Raw genomic sequence first — 24,303 nt, forward strand, 5'->3', positions numbered from 1 at the left:
ACACACATTTTCCACCTTATATGCTAACTTTAGAACCTAACATTCTTACCCTATTCACTGTGTGTGCTACAATTCCACTTAATCATGGAGAAACAGGACATAATCTTTAGCCACCAGAGTTGGAACCTATACAGTGTAAACTTCATTAACTGACAGTTTTTAAGAGGATGCTAAAAATGTGCAAAGCAAGTACAGTGGGGCCTTGACTTACGAGTGTCCCGACTAACGAGTTTTTCGAGATACGAGCCGTCTCTCAGCCGATTTTTTGCTTTGAGTTGCGAGCTAAAATTCAGGTTACGAGCCAGCTTCAGATACCCCACCGCTAGTTGGCGCAGCGAACGTCACAGTGAACGCCAGAACATCAGCCCAGTATCACGTGTCTCACTCGTTCACTTTAAGATTTGACATACAAGTAATTTGAGTTATGAGCTCCATCACAGAATGAATTAAACTCATTAGTCAAGGTCCCACTGTAAATACCTCACCCTGTAATATGTGATGTTAAAGAAGGCAATTATCATAATGTCCCATAGGTCACAGACAAAATATTAAGCTAGATGGTATGCTAGTCAGGTGCAATGAAACATCATCAGCCCTGGCCGGGTAGTTCAGTTGGTTAGAAGCATCGTCCCATTATGCCAAGGTTGCAGGGTCCATCCCTAGTCAGGGCAAATACAAGAATCAACCAGAGAGAACCAAGATGGCGGCATAGGTTAACGCTGGAGTTTGCTGCCTTGAACAACTACTTCAAAAGTGAAACTAAAAAACGGAACATACATCACCCAGAACCACAGGAACGCTGGCTGAGTGGAAGTCCTACAACTAGGAGGAAAGAGAAACGCATACGGACACTCAGAGGAGGCACAGTGCTGAAGTCAAATTCTGAGGTGCGGAGTGCGCGGAGCAGGCTGGCGGCGGAGGGCGCGGTAGGCGTTTTCAATCGGGAGGGAGTCGCAGACTCTGAGCTCCAGATACAGGCGAGTCTTTAGGGACCCAGACTCAAACGGGAGAAGCGGGACTGTCCGGCTTCAGTCAGAGCGAGTGCAGCTTTCTCTCCGAGGTTTGCAGCGGGTGCTAGGACTCAGAGAGGCAGAGCCCCTGGGGACAGGAATGAGAGCCGCCATAACTGCTCTCTCCGGCCCACCCTGTTGATCCTGTGCAATCCGCCCCGCCCAAGCCCTGCATAGAGGCATTTGCCGGATAGCTTCAGGCAAAGGCTAGATTAGCACCTCCCTAGAGGACAGAAGTTCTCTCACTGCAGACACAGCTGATTCTCACAGCCACTTGGCCTGGAGGTCAAACCCTCCCTGGTATTAGCTACAACAATCAAGATTTAACTATAAGACTGCGAACAAAGACCACTAGGGGGTGCACCAAGGAAGCATAACAAAATGCGGAGACAAAGAAACAGGACAAAATTGTCAATGGAAGATATAGAGTTCAGAACCACACTTTTAAGGTCTCTCAAGAACTGTTTAGAAGCCGCCGATAAACTTAATGAGATCTACAAGAAAACTAATGAGACCCTCGATCTTATATTGGGGAACCAACTAGAAATTAAGCATACACGGACTGAAATAAAGAATATTATACAGACTCCCAACAGCAGACCAGAGAAGCGCAAGAATCAAGTCAATGATTTGAAATGCGAGGAAGCAAAAAACACCCAACCGGAAAAGCAAAATGAAAAAAGAATCCAAAAATGCAAGGATAGTGTAAGGAGCCTCTGGGACAGCTTCAAGCGTACCAACATCAGAATGATAGGGGTGCCAGAAGATGAGAGAGAGCAAGATATTGAAAACCTTTTTGAAGAAATAATGACAGAAAACTTCCCCCACCTGGTGAAAGAAATGGACTTACAGGTCCAAGAAGCGCGGAGAACCCCAAACAAAAGGAATCCAAAGAGGACCACACCAAGACACACCATAATTAAAATGCCAAGAGCAAAAGACAAAGAGAGACTCTTAAGAGCAGCAAGAGAAAGAAACTCAGTTACCTACAAGGGAATACCCATAGGACTGTCAGCTGATTTCTCAACAGAAACCATGCAGGCCAGAAGGGAGTGGCAAGAAATATTCAAAGTGATGAATACCAAGAACCTACAACCAAGATTACTTTATCCAGCAAAGCTATCATTCAGAATTGAAGGTCAGATAAAGAGCTTCACAGATAAGGAAAAGCTAAAGGAGTTCATCACCACCAAACCAGGATTATATGAAATGCTGAAAGGTATCCTTTAAGAAGAGGAAGAGGAAGAAAAAGGTAAAGATACAAATTATGAACAACAAACATGCATCTATCAACAAGTGAATCTAAGAATCAAGTGAATAAATAATCTGATGAACAGAATGAACTGGTGATTATAATAGAATCAGGGACATAGAAAGGGAATGGACTGACCATTCTTGGGGGGGAAAGGGGTGTGGGAGATGCGGGAAGAGACTGGACAAAAATCGTGCACCTATGGATGAGGACAGTGGGTGGGGAGTGAGGGCGGAGGGTGGGGCGGGAACTGGGAGGAGGGGAGTTATGGGTGGAAAAAAGAGGAACAAATGTAATAATCTGAACAATAAAGATTTAATTTAAAAAATAAATAAATAAATCAGAAAAAAAAAAAAAAAAAAAAAAAAGAATCAACCAAAGAATGCATAACTAAGTGGAACAACAAATCAATGTGTCTGTCTGTCTGTCTCTCTCTCAAATTAATCAGTAAAAAGACATCTCCATCATTTGACTCCAGGTTACATGACAGTTAAAATATATAGTAGACAGCAACTAGAAAATATCTAAAAAACCTTTTATTAATCTAACATGCCAAGCCTACTTTTTGCTTAGTATAAACACAAATTTTCTATACACTTGGGTTGTTTTTGTTTTTAATGTACTTTTATTAATTTCAGAGAGGAAGGGAGAGATAGAAACATCAATGATAAGAATCATGGATCGGTTGCCTCCTGCATGCCCCACACTGGGGATCAAACCCACAACCCCGGCATGTGCCCTGACCGGGAATTGAACCGCGACCTACTGGTTCCTAGGTCAATGCTCAACCACTGAGCCACCAGCTGGGCTACACCTGGGTTTTTTGTTTGTTTGTTTTTCATGGTCCTCATCTGAGCTACTGATAAAATAGGCATTTGAAGGAAGTTTCCTTAATTAGTTCATGAAAATAAATGTCCCTAGTGTCTATGATGTTTTGATTAATTTAAAACAACCCAATGTGTAGCCTATTTCATAAGCATATTTGCATCACCACTAATCCTATATAATAAAAGGCTAATATGCAAATCAACCAAACGGTGGAACCGGTCGTTATGACACACACTGACCACCAGGGGGCAGACGCTCAATACCGGAGCTGCCTCCTGGTGGTCAGTGCACTCCCACAGGGGCAGAGCCACTCAGCCAGAAGCCAGGCTCATGACTGGTGAGCGCAGCAGCAGTGGTGGGAGCCTCTCCCGCCTCCATGGCAGTGCTAAGGAGCAGTGAGCCGAGAGGCAAGGAGCAGTGAGCAGGTGGGTAATAAGGAGCGAGGGGTCCTGGATTGTGAAAGGGTGCAGGCAGGGCTAAGGGACACAAACACACACACACACACACACACACACACACACACACACACACACATATACACATATACACCCAGTGCACAAATGTTGTGCACTGGGCCTCTAGTTATATTATCATCCCCCTCTCACTTCCCTAGAACCCTACATTAGTGATTATTCCTTGGCATTCATCAACATCTCACACTCAACTAGATATCCATCCATCCATTCATCTGTTCTTTCATTTTTTAAAATCCTCCTCTGCATATCTTCTCAACCTCTTATTGCATCCTTCAGGTACCACTCTTCTTTCAAAGCCCTTATTAAGAGAGCTGTCTAAACACCCTCCTATTTGTTTACCTCTCACATTCCCGCTCCAACCCAGTCCCATCTGATATCTTCTTCTATAAAACTAGTAGAACAGTTCTTGCCAGGGTCATTAAAAACCCCCATATCTCTAAATCCAACAAACAGTTTGGCCCTCATCCTATCTAACCAGCCGTGGGCAAACTACAGCCCGCGGGCCGGATCCGGCCCATTTGAAATGAATAAAACTATTGAAATAAAAGACCGTACCCTTTTATATAATGATGTTTACTTTGAATTTATATTAGTTCACACAAACACTCCATCCATGCTTTTGTTCCGGCCCTCTGGGCCAGTTTAAGAACCCATTGTGGCCCTCGAGTCAAAAAGTTTGCCCACCTATCCTATGCCTAACCCACTCCCTCTCCTTAAACTGTCTTTCTTTGTCTCCCAGGTCTCCTACTCTTCTTGCTATACCTTCTCAGCCTACTTTATAGGCTTAATTTCCTCTACCAAATCTCAGTAGTTAGTCCTAGTGCTAGGTCCTTTACTCACCCACTCAAGTGACCTCTTCTACACCTAGTTTCCAATACCATCCCTATATTAGTAATTTGTTACTCCATTTCAGGCCTTCTCTGAGCTCTGTACAAGTCCACCAAACCTGACATCTCCATTTCACAAGAGCACCACAATCTCATGTCCAAAACCAAATTAGTCATCTAAAGCCTCTGTAGCTCAGTAAATAGCACCACTATTATCTCAATTGCTCTTGTCAAAAACCCAACCATTATTTTTGATAATGCTTTCTGCTTTACTCACTGTATCCCATCACTCACTAATTTCTATTAATCCCACCTCCTTAAATTTCTAGCCTGTCCACTATAATTCATCTCCATTGTCAATCACTCTGAGCACAACCTCTGCCATTTATTTTCCAGTAGTATGACTGACAATCATCTCCTGTGTCTCTGTATCGTCTTGGTATGACCTGTTCTCCTTACAGCAGGCAGAACAATATTTTCACAAGGTAAATGTGACATGTTAATATGAAAAAGCATTTTTTTTAAATTACACATAAATAGAAAGTATTTTTTAAATACCATATAAGATTAAGATGGGGATGACCAAGCAGAAAGTAGTTAAAGGCAACTTGAGCTGTATCTTAAAAAGGGTTACATGCAATAATTTTTAAAACCAGCTAATTCTGGACAATCAAAATAGAGTTGTTGTTTTTTCCAGTCCTTGTACTTGATTTAAAAAACTAAGATGAGGACAGGTAGAAGAGTTAAATCACAGAAAGAAAGGAATATACTGCTCTACTCTGAGGAGACAGGGAAGTGGGAAGTATAAGGCTGAAAGAGGCTACTGTGAAAATCTGGAGGGAGGTTGTTTCATGTCAAACCTCATTCTTGGTCAACAAAGCTTAATACAAGGTGAAACAGAAGGCAGGTTTGGGAGTTTGTGAAAAGTGGAACATTTGTCACAGAAAATCTGACAGAGAATAAAACACAGACAAAAAAGAACAAATCACGATACTCAATTTCCAAACTACAAATGGACCATTTCGCAAACTAAAGGGGCTGCGGGAGGAGAGAAGAGATTGCTCTCCCCTGCTCAAAATCTCTGCCACTTCTCCACTTTCACCTAGGCCCACTCGCACCCTACCTCTCTCCAGCTACAAAGAATGTCACATAAATAGTTTTTTCAGATCTCTGATCTTTCACAATTATATTTGTGCCTGCTTTCTTGCCAGTACTCATTACAAATATCAGAATAAATATTACTTCCTTGGGGCAGCCTTTGGTACTTTACAGACTAATAAAATCCCCATAATAAACATTTTACACAACTACTTTCCTTCAAAACACTTTGCATAACTGTAGTTAAGTAACTGTTTAATGCCCATCCCACACACATAAGGACATAAAAAGTTTTAAAAGAAATTTATATAACTAACCCCCCACCCCAGCTGATTTAACACAATGATTAACAGGCAAAAACATACCTTAAGGCAAAAATTATTATAAAGACAAAAGGTGTCATTCTAATCTTGCATGCCTAATGATGACAAGCCTAATGGGACTCTGTAGGAGCTTTTTTCTGTGGCAGTAGACAGCAAGATCACCAGTTAAAAGAGAAGATAAATGAGGTGGTGTTGAGGCTGATCAGAGGACCAGGTGTGAAACAGTAGTGAGAAAATAAAGAAACTGGAAGTATGTTATTTCCAAATAATACAAGCCCCCATATTAAGGGTTGTAGTCATGAACTTAAGAGTGAGACTGGTAACCATGGGTGTTTTTCTCTTCTTTCAAGTTCAGCTGTGTAAATCCAAGGGCAGAGGAGGTAGAAACTGGATTTAACCAGAACTGTAGTTTTGCCAAGCTAGTAAAACAAAGCAAGAAAGAAGCAAGGAAATGTGTGTGAAAAGGAAATGATTTTAATGATCATATCAAGAAGGTACAAGTCTGTGAAAGCTGTGGTAGGAACAATGAAACAGAAAATCCAGTGCAGTCAGGGTACTATAGAGTGAGCTAGAAAGATGAAGGTGGAAATCCAAGAGCACAGTGAATGAAATTGAGACGAGAAGGGTTGCAGTTATTGGTAACTAGCAAGATCTCAAAATAGTGTTGAAGTGGTGCCCTGAATAACTGACTGTCTGCAATGAAAGTGTAAAAATTAGAGTAAAGTTAGAAATTTACAGCCATTTAGTATTGTCATGACAACCAAAGAGCATTTCAATTTTCTAGTAATTGATTTTGACTGTACTTTAAAAAAAAACTACTAATAATGGATTAAGCCGAAACCGGTTTGGCTCAGTGGATAGAGCGTCGACCTGCGGACTGAAAGGTCCCAGGTTCGATTCCGGTCAAGGGCATGTACCTGGGTTGCGGGCACATCCCCAGTAGGAGATGTGCAGGAGGCAGCTGATCGATGTTTCTCTCTCATCGATGTTTCTAACTCTCTATCTCTCTCCCTTCCTCTCTGTAAAAAATCAATAAAATATAAAAAAAAATAATAATAATGGATTAAAAATAAATATACTGCTCCTTCACAACAGATAGTTCGAGAAGTATTGGTTAAAGTATGACTATGGAAGTACTTTGGCTAAGGTAGGGTGGAAAGTAAAATCATTATGGGAAAGTTCACAGAATGAATGGACAGTGTCAGAAGGATTATCTATGTGTATATTAAAGTTACACAGATTTAAAAGTAATATGGACAAAATAACACTAAACAAGGAACAAAAATCACAATACAAAGGGGTCAGTGGTAAAAAGAAGACAGCAATATGGGGAAAAATGAAAGAGAAAAATTATCTGAAAGGTGGCAATGAGGAACAAGAAATCATTTACCCATCCTTCTTCAGGCCAGAGGAGAAGGGGAGTGACTATCAACTAAGAATTCTATATCCAACAAAACTACTCTTTCAAAATGAAGGAGGGGAAAACAACAAAGAAAATTCCCAGCTAAACAAAGACTAACAGATTTCATTGGTAGCAGACCTGCTTTAGAAGAATTAATAAAAGAAAAACTATTTAAGCTGAAAGAAAATGACACCATACTGTGACTCAAATTCATAAAAACAACTGCAGTAACAAAAAGTGGTAAATGTGTACATTAACATAAAGACTCTACAAAAAATATTTTTCTTATCTTTTTAAAAGCTTTGTACAAAGCAATATGTATAACGCTGTATTGCTAGGTTTATAATATACATAGATGTTACATATCTATATATATAAAAAAGCCTTCTATATACATAAAAGCCTAAGCGACCATTATGACCAGCCGGCCGAACGACAGGTTGACGGGTTGCTATGACACTCACTGACCACCAGGGGGCAGACGCTCAATGCAGGAGCTGCCCCCTGGTGGTCAGTGTGTTCTCACAGCCAACCTCCCAAGGCTGGCCAACCTCCCGCAGTCCCTCCCCCCAGCTAGCCGGCCCCTATTGCAATGGACTGGGCAAGACGGCCCTGATCGCCGGTCAAGCCGAGGGACCCCACCCATGTATGAATTCATGCACTGGGCCTATAGTATTAAAATAACAGCATAAAAGGAGGTCAAGTTCTCCCATACTGGTGCAATGTTTCCATATTTTATTGGAATTAAGTATTAATTTGAAGAAGACTGTGATAACTAAAGGTACAGATGCAATCCCTAAAGCAACCACTAAGAAAATAACTCAGCCGAAACCGGTTTGGCTCAGTGGATAGAGTGTCGGCCTGCGGAATGGGGGGTCCCGGGTTCGATTCCGGTCAGGGGCATGTGCCTGGGTTGCGGGCAGGTCCCTGGTGGGGGATGTGCAAGAGGCAGCTGATCGATGTTTCTCTCTCATCGATGTTTCTAACTCTCTCTATCTCTTTCCCTTCCTCTCTGGAAAATCGATAAAATATATTTAAAAAAAAAAAAAGAAAGAAAATAACTCAAAAATATCATTTAACCCTCCACCCCAAAGACAGTAAAGAAGATATGTAGGAAAAACAAAAAAGAGACATTAGATGCCCTGACTGGTGTGGCTCAGCAGATTGAGCTTCATCCCATGCACAGAAAGACTGCCAGTTCTATTCTTGGTCAAGGCACAAACACTGGGTGTGGACTCAATCCCCAGTGAGGGAATGCAGGAGGCAGTCATTCAATGTTTCTCTCTCATCAAGGTCTGTCTTTCTCTCTCACTCCATCTCCCTCTCCCTCCCCCTCCCTTGTGCTTTCTCTCTCTAAACTCAATAAAAACAAACAGACATGTACAGAAGGAAGACAATGTGAAGAAACATAAGGAGAATGTCATGTGAGGACACAGGTTGGAGTGATATCCTATATGATAAAAGGGTAATATGCAAATTGACCCTAACAGCGGAATGACTGGGAACAACCGGTCGCAATGACGCGCACTGACCACCATGGGGCAGACGCTCAACGCAGGAGCTGTCCCCTGGTGGTCAGTGCACTCCCACAGGGGGAGCTCCATTCAGTCACAAGCCGGGCTGATGGCTGCGAGTACAGCAGCAGTGGCAGGAGACTCTCCCGCCTCCTCAGCAGTGCTAAGCATGTACAACTGCAGCTTAGGCTGGGGAGCCGGCCTAAGCTGTCAGTCAGACATATCCCGGGGGCTCCTGGGCTGCCCGAGGGATGTCTGACTGTCTGATCCCCCGGGGAACAGGCCTAAGCTGGCAAGTGGACATCCTCCGAGGAGTCCTGGACTGCGACAGGGCACAGGACGGGCTGAGGGACGTCCCCGCACCCCCCGAGTGCACGAATTTTTGTGCACCGGGCCTCTAGTCCTATCTAATATAAGACAAACATGGTAATTTACCATACCTCCGACACGCTTCCCATTGGCTTATCAGGGCGATATGCAAATTAACTGCCAACCAAAATGGTGGCCGGCAGCCAGGCAGCTGAAGTGAACAGGAGGCTTGCTTGCTCCAGTGATGGAGGAAGCCAAGGTTCCCCACCTGCCGCCACCCAGCTCTGAGCTGCACTCTAAGCAACTATGTTGCAATTATAGAAGCTAAACAATCCCCAGAAACCTGCTTTCAGCCAGCTGGGCCTCAGAGCTGGAGTTGCAACAGTGCTCCAATTATAGAAGCTAAACAAAGCCCAGATACCTGCTTTCAGCAGCCAAGGTCTCAGAGCTGGAGCCGAGCCTCAGAGCTAAAGCTGGCTCTCAGCTCCAGTGACAGCCATAGAAGGTAAATAAATCCCAGAATGAATAAAAAAAAAAAAAAAAAAAGAAAAAAAGGAGAGGTTGGGAGCTTCAGTCGCCCGCCAGCCTGAAAATGGCCCTCAGCCCCTCACCCAGACTAGCCAGGCACCCCAGTGGGGACCCCCACCCTGAAGGGGGTGTGAACAGCTGCAAACAGCCATCATCCCCTCATCCAGGCTGGCCAGGCACCCAAGCGGGACCCCCACCCTGATCCAGGACACCCTCCAGGGCAAACCAGCCCGCCCCCACCCATGCACCAGGCCTCTATCCTATACAGTAAAAGGGTAATTTGCAAACTGACCCTAACAGCAGAAAGACTGGGAATGACTGGTCACTATGACACATACTGACCACCAGGGGGCAGACGCTCAATGCAGGAGCTGCCCTCTGGTGGTCAGGGCACTCTCACATGGGAGGAGGGAGCTCTGCTCAGCCACAAGCCAGGCTGATGGCTGCCAGTACAGCGGTGGTGGTGGGAGCCTCTCCTGCCTCCTCAGCAGCGCTAAGGATGTCCAACTGCAGTTTAGGCCTGCTCCCCGCTGGCAAGTGGACATCCCCCGAGGGCTGCCGGGCTGCCAGAGGGATGTCTGATTGCCATCTTAGGCCCAAACCCCCGGGGAGCAGGCCTAAGCCAGCAGGTGGTCATCCCCTGAGGAGTCCCAGACTGCGAGAGGGCACAGGCCGGGCTGAGGGACAACCCCCTCAACCCCGAGTGCACAAATTTTTGTGCACCGGGCCTCTAGTCTATAATAATAAAAGCTTAATATGCTAATTAGACTGAATAGCCGAATGACCTTCCTTCTGGACGAAGCTGGGGCTTCAAGGGCTGCGAGGACCAAGCCCCTTACACAAATTTTGTGCTTCAGGCCTCCAGTGTATCTATAAGCCAATGAATACTTGAGGCTACCAGAAGTTAGGAGAGAGGCATGGAACAAACTAGTGCCTTCAGAGGGAGTATGGCCCTGCCAACACATTTATTTTGGAGTGCTGGCCTCCAGAATTGTAAGACAATGCATTTTTATTGTTTTTAAGCCTCCCAGTATACGGTCCTCTGTAACAGAAGCCCTAGGAAACTAATATAAGCATCTTTTCAGAGAAAAAAAAACCTCAATACAAACATCTTTTTTTTTAAAAAAAGAGACATTAGATTTAAAGAGAGATTAGAAAAATAAATAGCAAAATGGCAATGTAAATCCAACCTTCGTAATAATTACATAAATATGAGTAGCCTAAACACTCCAATCAAAAGGGAGAGATCGTCAGGCTACATAAATAAGATCCAATTCTACAACAGACATAACTTAAATTCAAAGATATACTAGATAAAAAAATTAAATAATAAATAAGCAAACAACAAAAAAAGATACACTAGACTGAAATAATGGAAAAACATACTACGGAAAGAGCAACTATGGTAGAGCAGAAATGTCTATATCAACATCAGACAATATTACTAGATACAAAGACGGACGCTTCATAATGATACAAGATTTAATATATAAGAAAATATAATAATTATACATGTATACATATAAAAATATATGCACTTAACAGGTTCACAATACATGAACCAAAAACTAACAGAATAAAAAGGACAGAGCTAATCAACACTAATATATTTCAATTCCTCATTCTAAGTAGATAAAACTAGAGGGAAAATCAGCAAGAATATAGAATACTTGAACATTATCAACCAACTCAACCCATACAAATTATATATCAAACGCATCATTCCTTGGATAGTTATTGACATATAAAACTGAAATACAGATTTGGATATTATCAATAAAAATAGAGATGGTAGCTGAATAAAATAGTTCATCCAGAGGAAAAAGCATCAAATGAACAGAGAAAAGACTTTAAAATAAAATAAAAAATTTAAAAAGCAAATGAGTTGCTTTATTGTATAAAATAGTAGGTAAGAATTATCTTATCTTGCAGGGGGAAAAAAATATAAAGATATCCATTGAAAGCGTGCACAGAAGAGCCTCAGCTGGTGTGGCTCAGTGAATAGAGCATTGGCCTGCAGACTGAAGTGTCCCAGGTTCGATTCCAGTCAAGGGCACATGCCCATGTTGCAGGCTCCATCTTCAGTGGGGGGGTGTGAAGGAGGCAGCCAATCAATGATTCTCTCTTATCGATGTTTCTCTCTCTCCCTCTCCCTCCCTCTCTGAAATCAATAAAAATATTTATTTTTTAAAAAAGCACGTACAGAAGACTTCCTTCTTAGATATATTCTCAGATGTTTAATAACTTCCTATAGACTCAGAACTGTAAAAAAGGACCACAATTAATGGGATCTTATCTAAGAGCAACCATACAGGAAACCCTCCTGAGGGTTTTGACATAGCAATGTATAAAATCATTGAGCATTCAACATAAGAAAGCCTTGCCTTTCAATTTTACCACTTCCAATTATACCTCCTGAGAGCAACAACCATCATTAACCATTCTTTAACACCACTACCCTGACACAAACGTGAATGAATAAACAAACTGTATTGTCCTTCCTGATGTGACAAATGCAAACTGAAGTCATTTTTTGTTACAAGTTTATGTTGCTACAGGCACTTTCCGTTGAAACCACAAGCTGACACAAGCACAGCCCATTAAATTAAATTGCTTCTAGGCAAGATTTTGCTCTACAGTCATGTAAAATGGGAATTGCTAATTGCTAACACTCCTGCATCTGTTTATTTCATATCACGACCCTAGAACTCTTAAGAAATACAAAGAGCTAATACCTCAAACAGGATATATATGAACCAGTTAACTTACACTGATTCTCCACGTGTAGTATTAAATTCATGAATTCCTACTTTGCTCTCTTGCACAAAACAATATTCTAATCTAATATATAGACAAAAAAGCAACTTCGGAGAGGGTCAGTATTTTACTGACAAAACAAGAATGATTTTTCCCACTAGAGTAGAGGCTATAACACTTCGTCAAGGAAATTTAAGTTAAAAACAAAACAAAACAAAAAAAACACCTTATAAGTGATCCTGTCTATTCCCTTGCAATTCAGGATGGTCCAAATAGAATACCTGTTTTATCTAATCTAGCTTCAAATAACAAGTGATAGGGCTTATGTATACCAACTTCCCTTGAGGACATTATTTCAAATTCAATTTATGGCATAGTATTTTCAAAAGATTAAGTTTACTATAGTCTATTTTACTTAAAATTGATAATAAAAATTCTGTCTATATCTGTGACCAACAGAAGTATCCAACATAAAAACAGTCCACAAGAAACACACTAGCCCTAACCGGTTCGGCTCAGTGGATAGAGCATCGGCCTGCGGACTCAAGGGTCCCAGGTTCGATTCCGGCCAAGGGCATGTACCTTGGTTGTGGGCACATCCCCAGTAGGGGGCATGCAGGAGGCAGCTGATCGATGTTTCTCTCTCATGGATGTTTCTAATCTCTATCCCTCTCCCTTCCTCTCTAAAAAAAAATCAATAAAAGATATTTTTTTAAAAAAATACTAAAAAAAAGAAACACACTAAAGTTCTACCTTTCAGATGAGTCTGCTTATTTTCAATATTTAAATTCTTTCCCACTTCCTGCCACCCCCCCCAAGAAAAATCTATACTCACAAATTTTCAAAAGTACCAGTAAGTGGGTGTTAGGCCACTGTAAAACGAACTTGGGTACTAAGTTCTCTGCTCTTTAAATCAAAATTGATTCTGTCCTCTAAGTTTTTTTCTTTTTTAAGAAACGTTTTATTTAAATATTAGCACAGAAAAGTCTACACACACCATAAGTATGCAACTTATCCTGGTAGCTCAGTTGGATAGAGCATCATCCCCATACACCAAAGTTGACTCCCTAGTAACAGCACATACAAAAATCAACCAATGAATGCATAAATAAGTGGAATAATAAATGGCTGTTTCTCTCACCTCCTCTCTCTCTAAAATCATCTTTAAAAAAAAAAAAAAAGAAGAAGTGTGTAACTTCATGGATTTTTTTTTTAATTCACCTATCTATTTAGTAAGCACACAGATACAAAATATTTCCAAAATCCTAAAGCCCTCCTGCTACCTCTGGTCATTCATTACTGCCCCTCAAAAGTAATCATTACTCTGACCTTTATCACAAACCAATTCTTTTGAAAATCACCAAGACTACTAATGAGGGGAGAACCAAGATGGCGGCATCATAACCTTCAAGATGATATAAATAAATGGGGAGATATTCTGTGTTCATGGACTGAAAGACTCAGTATTGCTGAGATGGCAATTCTTCCCAACTTGATCCATAAATTCAATGTATTCCCAATCAAAATTCCAGCAAGGAATTTCATAGATAATGAAATATGGGTCCTACATTTATGTAGAAAGGCAAAAGACCCAGGATAGTCAACAAACTATTGAAAGTTGGAGGACTGACACTATCCAACTTCAAGACTTATAAAGCTACAGTAATCAAGACAGTGTAATTCCAGCCAAAGAACAAATACATAGATCAATGGAACTGAATATAGAGAGCCCAGAAATAGACCCATAGTTAAGTGACCTCTGGCAAAAGAGCCAAAGTAATTCAATGGAAAAAGTCTCCTCAATAAATGGTGCTAGGACAACTGAACAGCCACATGGAAAAAAATTAATCTAGACACAGACCTTTAAAAAAAAAGTTTCTATTGACTTTAGAGAGAGAAAGGGAGGATAGATAGAAACATCAAGGAGAGAGGATCATAGATCCTGCACGCTCCCTACTGGGGATCGAGCCCACAACCCAGGCACGTGTTCTAACCAGGAATTGAACAGTGGTAACCTCTTGGTTCAACACTCAACCACTTTGCTGGACCAAAAATCAATAAAGACATATCCTCAGATGAGAATTTTTTAAAAAAAGCAGTAAAGAGCCAGTACACAAAGGGAGAAAAATAGTGCTCAGTTATCAAATGAGTTCCTAGATCCAACTAGGCCAGAAGCCAGTTGCATATTGAACTTATCACAGTTAAATGAACCTACTAAATCTCATTTTTGCTTTTTAAAAAAGGCATGTAAAGCTACTTTGTATGTGTCTGTGCACACACTACAGTTATCTTCTGCATAAACATTTTCATAAGAGCTAAGGTCATAGCATACAGAAAAACCACTGCATTAATGGCTCTACTTGTAGACTTTATAAAAAAGGCAACATAAGAACAATTTGCATTACCTTGGCCCTTGCTTCTCAGCATTGGAACACTAGTGCTTCTAAGTGGCACTACTGGTGCTGTTGATCAATTTTAGATGCAGCATAAATATCAACCATGGATTAATTATCCAAGACCTCAAAGTTTTCAAAAAGTTTCAAGTGATATTTTAAAAAGCAAAAAGATAAAAGGCAATTTCAGCTTAAAACAAAACCCAATAAAAGACTGCTTCAGACACTAGTGATTAAAAAAAGATAAAATTGATCCAGCCAGCGTGGCTCAGTGGTTGAGCGTCAAACTGCGAACCAGGATGTCATGGTTCGATTCCCGGTCAGGGCATATACCCAACCAGGACCAGGTTGTGAGCTCAATCCCCAACGTGGGGTGTGCAGGAGGCAGCCAATCAATGATTCTCTCTCATCACTGATGTTTCTATCTCTCTCTGAAATCAATAAAAATATATATATTTTAAAATCAATGAATGTTTTATTGCATTATTTGTAGGATTTTTTTTTAAGTTGTAATTTTAAAAGTGGTCTATCCATACTAACATTATCTAAACAATTCTATTTAGGTTTGGGGAACATTTTTTTATTATTATTATTATTATTATTATTGATTTCAGAGAGGAAGGGAGAGGGTTAGAGAGATAGAAACATCAATGATGAGAAAGAATCATTGATTGGCTGCCTCCCGCGTGCCCCCTAATGGCAGGGATCGAGCCCGCAATCCGGACATGTGCCCTTGGCCAAAATCGAACAGGGGACCCTTTAGTCCACAGCCCCCCCCAACACTTTATCTACTGAACTAAATGGGCTAGGGCTGGGGAACACTTTAATTATTTTTATTAATTATGGCTCATAGTTAACCTGAAAAGTATAATCCTCATTTCTAAGAAAAGAACATGTAGGTCAATAGCCAAGATATATTTAGATAAATTTAGACAGGTATATTTAGAACAGTTTCTGAATTTCCAACCTGCTTCTTAAGCTAAGACTAGATCACACTACACAAGTAGCTTCCTCTAACCAAAATAAAAGTTCTGAACCTCTGAATCTTTACAAAAGTTAAATTAGGTTACATATTTAAAAGGTAAGGTTTTAATATAGACCCCTTTAAAACACATTTTCCTAATGTATTTGAAGTATATCATTTAAAATTTGGCTTTCCAAAAAAATATACAAGAATATATATTTTACGCTGAAACTGGTTTGGCTCAGTGGATAGAGCGTCAGCCTGCGGACTGAAAGGTCCCAGGTTCGATTCCGGTCAGGGGCATGTACCTTGGTTGCAGGCACATCCCCAGTAGGAGATGTGCAGGAGGCAGCTGATCAATGTTTCTCTCTCATAGATGTTTCTGACTATCTCTCTCCCTTCCTCTCTGTGGAAAATCAATAAAATATATTTTTTAAAAATAAAAAGAATATATATTTTATATAAATTAAGGCATACCTACATTTTACACTTCAGAAAGTAAACAAAACTTCTTTGAAAATTTTTACTAAAAACAAAACATCCATTGTTTTGATTAATTTTATACAAACTACACAACCACCATTTGTTGTTATCTTTATATTGGAAAAAAACTGTAGTTTCCCATGTGCTTATTTTAAATTATGCCCAAGGCACACCAAATGGTTAATCAATAAAAATAAAAACTACGCAATATAAAGTGAGAAAGAGTTGCCCTGGCCAGTGTGGTTCAGTTGGATGGGTGTTCAACCTGTGCACGGAAAGGTTGCCAGTTCAATTCTGGACAGAGCACATGCTCTGGCTGTGGGCTCAATCCTCAGGAGACGGCGTGTGGGAGACAACCAACTGATGTTTTGCTCTCACATCAATGTTTCTCTCTTTTCTCTCTCTAAAATTCAATTAAAAAATAAATACAGAGGGAGTAGTTATTCAACAATAGAGTTGCAGTTTAAATAGCCTCCAACAATCTACTAATAAAAGCCTAAGTGGTCCTCGTGCCCTCGCCGTCACAAGATGGTGGCCGCGCGGCGCGGAGGCTGGGCCTGGGAGCCACTCCACACAGTGAGGCCTGGGGGTCCCAGGCTCCACATCGCAGGTCGCGGCAGGGGAGGGCGGTTGTGGGCGATCAGGTAGGCAGGGGAGGGCAGTGTGGACGAAGGGGTGGTGCGGGGGCTCTAGTCTAGTATAAACACATTTTTAAAAGTTATTTTTTAATGGGCTTAGCTTCAAAACCCTTAGCTGACTTACAGTTTAAATATTCAACTATGCATGTTTACTGCTGAATCTGAGTCAAAAATGATGCACTCCTAGCACTAAAAATCAAAGCAATTGGACTAATTTTTAAACTGCTGTAAAGACACTTAGCTCTTGCACTAGCTGGTTTTGCTCAGTGGTCAGAGCATCAGTTCAAGGACTGAAGGGTCGTGAGTTTGATTCCCATCAAGGGCATGTACCCACATTGCAGGCTCAATCCCCAGTGCTTGTTGGGCATGAGGGAGGCAACCAATTGATGTGTCTCTCTCACATAATGTTTCTCTTTCATTGTTTCTCTTCCTCTCTCCCATTCTCTCTAAAAATCAATGGGAAAAATATATATATCCTCAGGTTAGGATTAACAAAAAGAAAACAACAAAAAAACCCCACTTACTTCTTAAATGGATGGGACTTTTAAAACAAAATAAAGCCATGGAACTGCCTACAGCAGTGGTTCTCAACCTTCCTAATGCCGCAACCCTTTAATACAGTTCCTCATGTTGTGGTGACCCCAAACCATAAAATTATTTTCGTTGCTACTTCATAACTGTAATTTTGCTACTGTTATGAATCCTAATGTAAATATATAATATGCAGGATGTATTTTCATTGCTGCAAACTGAACATTACTAAAGCATAGTGGTTAATCACAAAAACAATATGTAATTATACATGTGTTTTCTGATGGTCTTAGGCGACCCCGATGAAAGGGTCATTCGACCCCCAGGTTGGTGACCCACAGGTTGAGAAATGCTGGCCTACAGGAATATAGCTAACCTTAGAATTTCTGCCTCCCAGTTAATTATGTAAATGTTTTCACTCACTCCCCTCAGCCCCATTATATTACCATCTCCTTAGAGGGAGATTAGGTTAAAACAGGGATTATTATGTTAATCATCTTCAGTTCACTCACAGTTCCTAACACATAATATTTAATAAGTATTTGAATTGATGAACTCAATCACTTTTGAAAATCACCAAGACTACTAATGAGGGGAGAACCAAGATGGCGGCATAGGTAAACACTGGAGATTGCTGCCTCGCAAAACCACTTCAAAAATACAACTAAAAGACGGAACGGACATCACCCAGAACCACAGGAACGCTGAGGGGAAATTCTTCAACTGGAAGGAAAGAGAACAGCATACCGAGACTCAGAGGAGGCGCAGTGCGGAAAACACAAAGATACGGAGGTGCGCGTGGAACAGGCTGGCGGCTGAGGGCGCGGTTCGTTTTCAATCGGGAGGGAGTCTCAGGCTCTGAGCTCCAGTTCTGGGCGAGTCTCTAGGGACCCAGACTCAAACGGGAGAAGCGGGACTGTCTGGCATCGGTCGGAACTCGAGGGCAGCTTTCTCTCCGAGGTTTGCAGCGGTTGCTGGGACTCTGAGAGGCAGAGCCTCTGGGAACAGGACTGAGAGCAGCCATAACTGCTCGCTCGGCCCGCCCTGTTGATCCCCTGGGACCCGCCCCGCCCAAGCCCTGCACAGAGCCATTTGCCGGATAGCCTCAGGCAAGGGCTAAAATAGCACCTCCCTAGAGGACAAAAGTTCTCCCACTGCAGACACAGCTGATTCTCACAGCCAGTTGGCCTGGAGGTCAAATCACCCCCAGTATTACCTACAACAATCAAGGCTTAACTACAACAAGACTGCGCACAAAGACCACTAGGGGGTGCACCAAGAAAGCATAAAAAATGCAGAGACAACGAAACAGGATACAAATGTCGATGGAGGATATAGAATTCAGAACCACACTTTTAAGTTCTTTCAATAATCTTCTAGAAACTGCCAATAAACTTAATGAGATCTGCAAGAAATCTAATGAGACCCTCGATGTTGTGATAAAGAACCAACTAGAAATTAAGCATACACTGACTGAAATAAAGAATATTATACAGACTCCCAACAGCAGACCAGAGGAGCGCAAGAATCAAGTCAAAGATTTGAAATGCGAAGAAGCAAAAAACACCCAACCAGAAAAGCAAAATGAAAAAAGAATCCGAAAATACGAAGATAGTGTAAGGAGCCTCTGGAACAGCTTCAAGCATACCAACATCAGAATTATAGGGGTGCCAGAAGATGAGAGAGAGCAAGATATTGAAAACCTATTTGAAGAAATAATGACAGAAAACTTCCCCCACCTGGTGAAAGAAATAGACTTACAAGTCCAGGAAGCGCAGAGAACCCCAAACAAAAGGAATCCAAAGAGGACCACACCAAGACACATCATAATTAAAATGCAAAGAGCAAAAGACAAAGACAGAATCTTAAAAGCAGCAAGAGAAAGACAGTCAGTTACCTAAAGGGAGTACCCATACAACTGTCAGCTGATTTCTCAACAGAAACTTTGCAGGGAGAAGGGAGTGGCAAGAAATATTCAAAGTGATGAATGCCAAGAACCTACAACCAAGATTACTTTATCCAGCAAAGCTATCATTCAGAATTGAAGGTCAGATAAAGAGCTTCACAGATAAGGAAAAGCTAAAGGAGTTCATCACCACCAAACCAGGATTATATGAAATGCTGAAAGGTATCCTTTAAGAAGAGGAAGAAGAAGAAAAAGGTAAAGATACAAATTATGAACAACAAATATGCATCTATCAACAAGTGAATCTAAGAATCAAGTGAATAAATAATCTGATGCACAGAATGAACTGGTGATTATAATAGAATCAGGGACATAGAAAGGGAATGGACTGACTATTCTTGGGGGGGAAAGGGGTGTGGGAGATGCGGGAAGAGACTGAACAAAAATCGTGCACCTATGGATGAGGACAGTGGGTGGGGAGTGAAGGCGGAGGGTGGGGTGGGAACTGGGAGGAGGGGAGTTATGGGGGGAAAAAAAGAGGAACAAATGTAATAATCTGAACAATAAAGATTTAATTTAAAAAAAAAAAAAGACTACTAATGAAATCTTTTGTTTCCTTAAAACTAAGTACTGCCGAAACCGGTTTGGCTCAGTGGATAGAGTGTCGGCCTGCGGACTGAAAGGTCCCAGGTTCGATTCCGGTCAAGGGCATGTACCTGGGTTGCAGGCATATCCCCAGTGGGAGATGTGCAGGAGGCAGCTGATCGATGTTTCTCTCTCATCGATGTTTCTGACTATCTCTCTCCCTTCCTCTCTGTAAAAACTCAATAAAATATTAAAAAAAAAAAACAAAAAAAACTAAGTACTACTGACTTGCATATAAAAATATATTCCAGCCCTAGCTGGTTTGGCTTACTGGACAGAGCATCGGCCTGCAGACTGAGCGGCCCCAGGTTCGATTCCGGCCAAGGGCATGTACCTTGGTTGCAGGCACATCCCCAGTAGGGGGTGTGCAGGAGGCAGCTGATCAATGCTTCTCTCAAGGTGATGTTTCTAACTCTCTGTCCCTCTCCCTTCCTCTCTGTAGGAGATCAATAAAATATATTTTAAAAATATATATATACTAGAGGCCCGGTGCACAAAAATTTGTGCACTTGGGGTGGAGGGGGGTGTCCCTCAGCCCGGCCTGTGTCCTCTCGCAGTCTGGGATGCCTCAGGGGATGACCACCTGCTGGCTTAGGCCTGCTCCCTGGGGGGGTGGGGGGCATTGGGGCCTAAGATGGCAATCAGACATCCCTCTGGCAGCCCGGCAGCCCTCGGGGGATGTCCACTTGCCAGCGGGGAGCAGGCCTAAACTACAGTAGGATATCCTAGCGCTGCTGAGGAGGCAGGAGAGGCTCCCACCACCACCGCTGTACTGGCAGCCATCAGCCTGGCTTGTGGCTGAGCAGAGCTCCCTCCTCCCATGTGAGAGTGCCCTGACCACCAGAGGGCAGCTCCTGCATTGAGCGTCTGCCCCCTGGTGGTCAGTGTGTGTCATAGTGACCAGTCATTCCCAGTCTTTCTGCTGTTAGGGTCAGTTTGCATATTACCCTTTTACTATATAGGATAGAGGCCTGGTGCATGGGTGGGGACGGCTGGTTTGCCCTGAAGGGTGTCCCGGATCAGGGTGGAGGTCCCGCTTGGGTGCCTGGCCAGCCTGGATGAGGGGATGATGGCTGTTTGCAGCTGGTCACACCTCCTTCAGGGTGGGGATCCCCACTGGAGTGCCTGGCCAGTCTGGGTGAGGGGCTGAGGGCCATTTTCAGGCTGGCGGGCGACTGAAGCTCCCAGCCTCTTTTTTTTTTATTCTGGGATTTATTTATCTTCTCTAGCTGTCACTAGAGCTGAGAGCTGTTGCCAGCTCTGAGGCTGCTGCCGGCTGAAAGCAGGTATCTGGCTAGGTTTGTTTAGCTTCTATAATTGAAACTCTGTTGCCATCACTGGCGCTCTAAGCTCTGAGCCTCCTGGCAGCTGAAAGCAGGTTTCTGGGTTTGTTTAGCTTCTATAATTGCAACATTGTTGTATCTGGAGCTCAGAGCTGGGCTGCGGCAGGTGGGGAACCTTGGCTTCCTCCGTCACTGGAGCAAGCAAGCCTCATGTTCGCTTCAGCTGCCTGGCTGCTGGCCGCCATCTTGGTTGGCAGTTAATTTGCATATCTTGCTGATTAGCCAATGGGAAGGGTAGCAAAGTTATGGTTAATTACCATGTTTCTCTATTATTAGATAGGAGATATATATATACATATATATTTTTTTTCCAGCCCAGCCAGTGTGGCTCAGTGGTTGAGTGTCAACCCATGCACCAAGAGGTCAACTGTTCTATTCCTGATCAGGGCACATGCCCACGTTTTGCATTTGATCCCCAGTGGAGGGAGCATGTAGAAGAGGCAGCCAATCAAAGTTGATGTCTCTCATTGATGTTTTCCCCCACCCCCGCCTCTTTCTGAAATCTATAAAAACATATTAAATATATAGATATGTTTTCCCATTACAAAGAATCAACATAATTTCCGACAGTAACTCTCCTTTTATCTTTCCACATCCTAAATAATAAAGAGCTAATATGCAAATGGTCATCACACCCTCACACTATCACGCAGTAACAGCTCAGACACTCAACACTGGGGAGAGAGGAATGGGGACCAGCCAGGCTACAGCCCGGGAGAGGGACATGCCACACGCCCTGCAGTCCCAGACAACAGCGGCTGGGGCTGCGGCCCGGGACAGGGACAAGCCGCCCACCCCACAGTCCCGGGCACCAGCGGCTACACCTGCGTCTGTAGCCCAGGAAAGGGACAAGTCGCCTGTCCCACGGCCCCGGACATCCACCAAGGGGTCCCAGATTGGAGAGGGTGCAGGCCGCGCTGAGGGGACCGACCCCGCCCCCCCCCCCCCGCCGTGCCCGAATTTCGTGCACCAGGCCTCTAGTAAAAACATAAGACAAAATTGACACACTGCTAATAGTCTAATAAAGCTGTTTCCTTACATTTATATGTATTATAAAAAGATTGTGCATTTATGCATAAAGATGCAAAAAACAGACACTACAAAACCAAAGAAGAGCAGTATCTTACTAAGAAACAAAATTAAGCCCTACCTCCCCAGATATTTAGGTCTAGAACAGCAGTTTTCAACCTGTGGGTCGCAACTCCTTTGGGGGGTCAAACAACCCTTTCACAAGGGTTGCCTAAGACCACTGGAAAACACATATATAATTACATATTGTTTTTGTGATTAATCACTATACTTTAATTATGTTCAATTTGTAACAATGAAATTGGGGGTCACTGCACCATGAGGAACTGTATTAAAGGGTCACGGCATTAGGAAGGTTGAGAACCACTGGTCTAGAAGATTATATTGCATCTGTAACAGAGATGTTCCCAAATCTTTTGAAATATAAAAATTAACCCCTTTTTAATTCTTATTATAAATACTAACTTAATGACAACAGTACTCTTATCTTAAACAAACACCAATATTACAAAACAAATTCTCATTCTGAAGGACACTTTCCCAATTTTGAGTCAGGATCTGGGGTTAGTTTTTTCACTCAGAAGTTGTAGCCTGGATAATGTGGAACAGCGCAGGAACCAAAGATCAGGACTGAATTAAAAACACTACAGAATTACAATATAGAAAATGGCTCTTTTCTCCACAGCAACTCTTCCCTTCACCTAGCTCTCAAAGAGGTTGAACAGGCTATAAATAAGATACAATACAAAAAACTCAGAACTAGAAATGATAAAAGGCATTTAGAGTGAGAAAATATGAGTAATAAATTAATGGAGCTAGGCAATAAGCATCAACAGCTGCTAACACCACAGAGAACCAAACATTATGTGCTTCCTGATACAAGTACTCAACATCATCTTTAAAGCATTTTTCCCTCAAAGGAAAAAATGAGAGAGAATATACCTCATAGAAACCAAATTTGATCAAGCCTCTAAACCTAATACCAATTAACAAGAAACCCAGGGGGGGCAGAGGAATGTGTTTAATAACACCATAGGAATGTAAGTGGCAAATTCAAACTGGGAAAACTCTTGTTTATTCAACAAATTATTTGCCAGGAATAAGAAACGGAAGGGAACCTATAGATTATAAAACAATGCACAGACCTTATTTGACTCGTGATTTGAATGACTGTAAAAACACATTTATAAAATATAGAAATCTGAACCCCAAATATCATGATATTAAGAAATTACTGCCCCAATTATTTTTCAGTGTGATAATAGTTATTTGGTATTTTTTCCTTCAAGAGTTAAGAAACTGGAGTGCTAAAAGGTTAGTGTACAGAAAGGGATCACTAAAAATTAATGCAGCTCAATGATCTAGCTTAAGTGAAACTAAAATATAAATTCTGAGATTGCAACCATGGGAAGAGAGTTTTGCTTGCTTGCCAACCAACTTCTTCACTGATATAAGCTCTATAAATAGGTCAAGAGTGATAATGGCTGCTCAAATCACTTCATGTGGCAGATACTACTACTACTGACATGTATCTGGCCCAGTACCAGGACTGCTTATAAAATAGCATCAAGTAAGAAGGCAAGGGTGTTATCAAATGCAAAAAATGCACAGTGGCTAATGAAAGGACCTCTAAAAACTCAAAAGCACCAATAGTGTAAATCAAGAATAATTTAAAACACAGGTTCTAGGTTTCCTCCTAGAATGCTGTTCAGGCCATTTTGTATCTCTCTCAGAAGACAGTACACATAAAGATGGATCACCACATGCTGGGACCTGAGGTCCCCAAAATATATGTTGCCAAAAACCTATCCACTATACATGCCCTCAGGCTCATGGCAAATTATTTAGTGGATTACAGTGCAGAAAAATAATGGGAAAGCTTTGATGATAAAATGTTGATTGAAGAATACACTATACTTTCATATGCTGGGTTAAAACTAAGGCAGACAGGATACTACTTAAAATCTTAACCACATGAGGTTTTTGTTCTTAATACAGAAACGAAAACAGTCCTGTTTTCCTAGAGTTTTAGTCCACACCCAACTTC

At 41.9% G+C, this 24,303-nt stretch overlaps 1 protein-coding gene across 5 annotated transcripts in view; it reads right to left on the reverse strand.

Annotated features, from left to right (window-relative positions):
• The window catches only part of CUNH18orf25 (chromosome unknown C18orf25 homolog), an 80,349-nt gene that overhangs the window by 49,417 nt on the left and 6,629 nt on the right, over window positions 1–24,303 (reverse strand). The gene's annotated exons all lie outside the window — the stretch shown is intronic.

This window comes from Myotis myotis, unplaced genomic scaffold (genome assembly GCF_014108235.1).
Source record: "Myotis myotis isolate mMyoMyo1 unplaced genomic scaffold, mMyoMyo1.p scaffold_m19_p_9, whole genome shotgun sequence".
NCBI classification, from domain to species: domain Eukaryota; kingdom Metazoa; phylum Chordata; class Mammalia; order Chiroptera; family Vespertilionidae; genus Myotis; species Myotis myotis.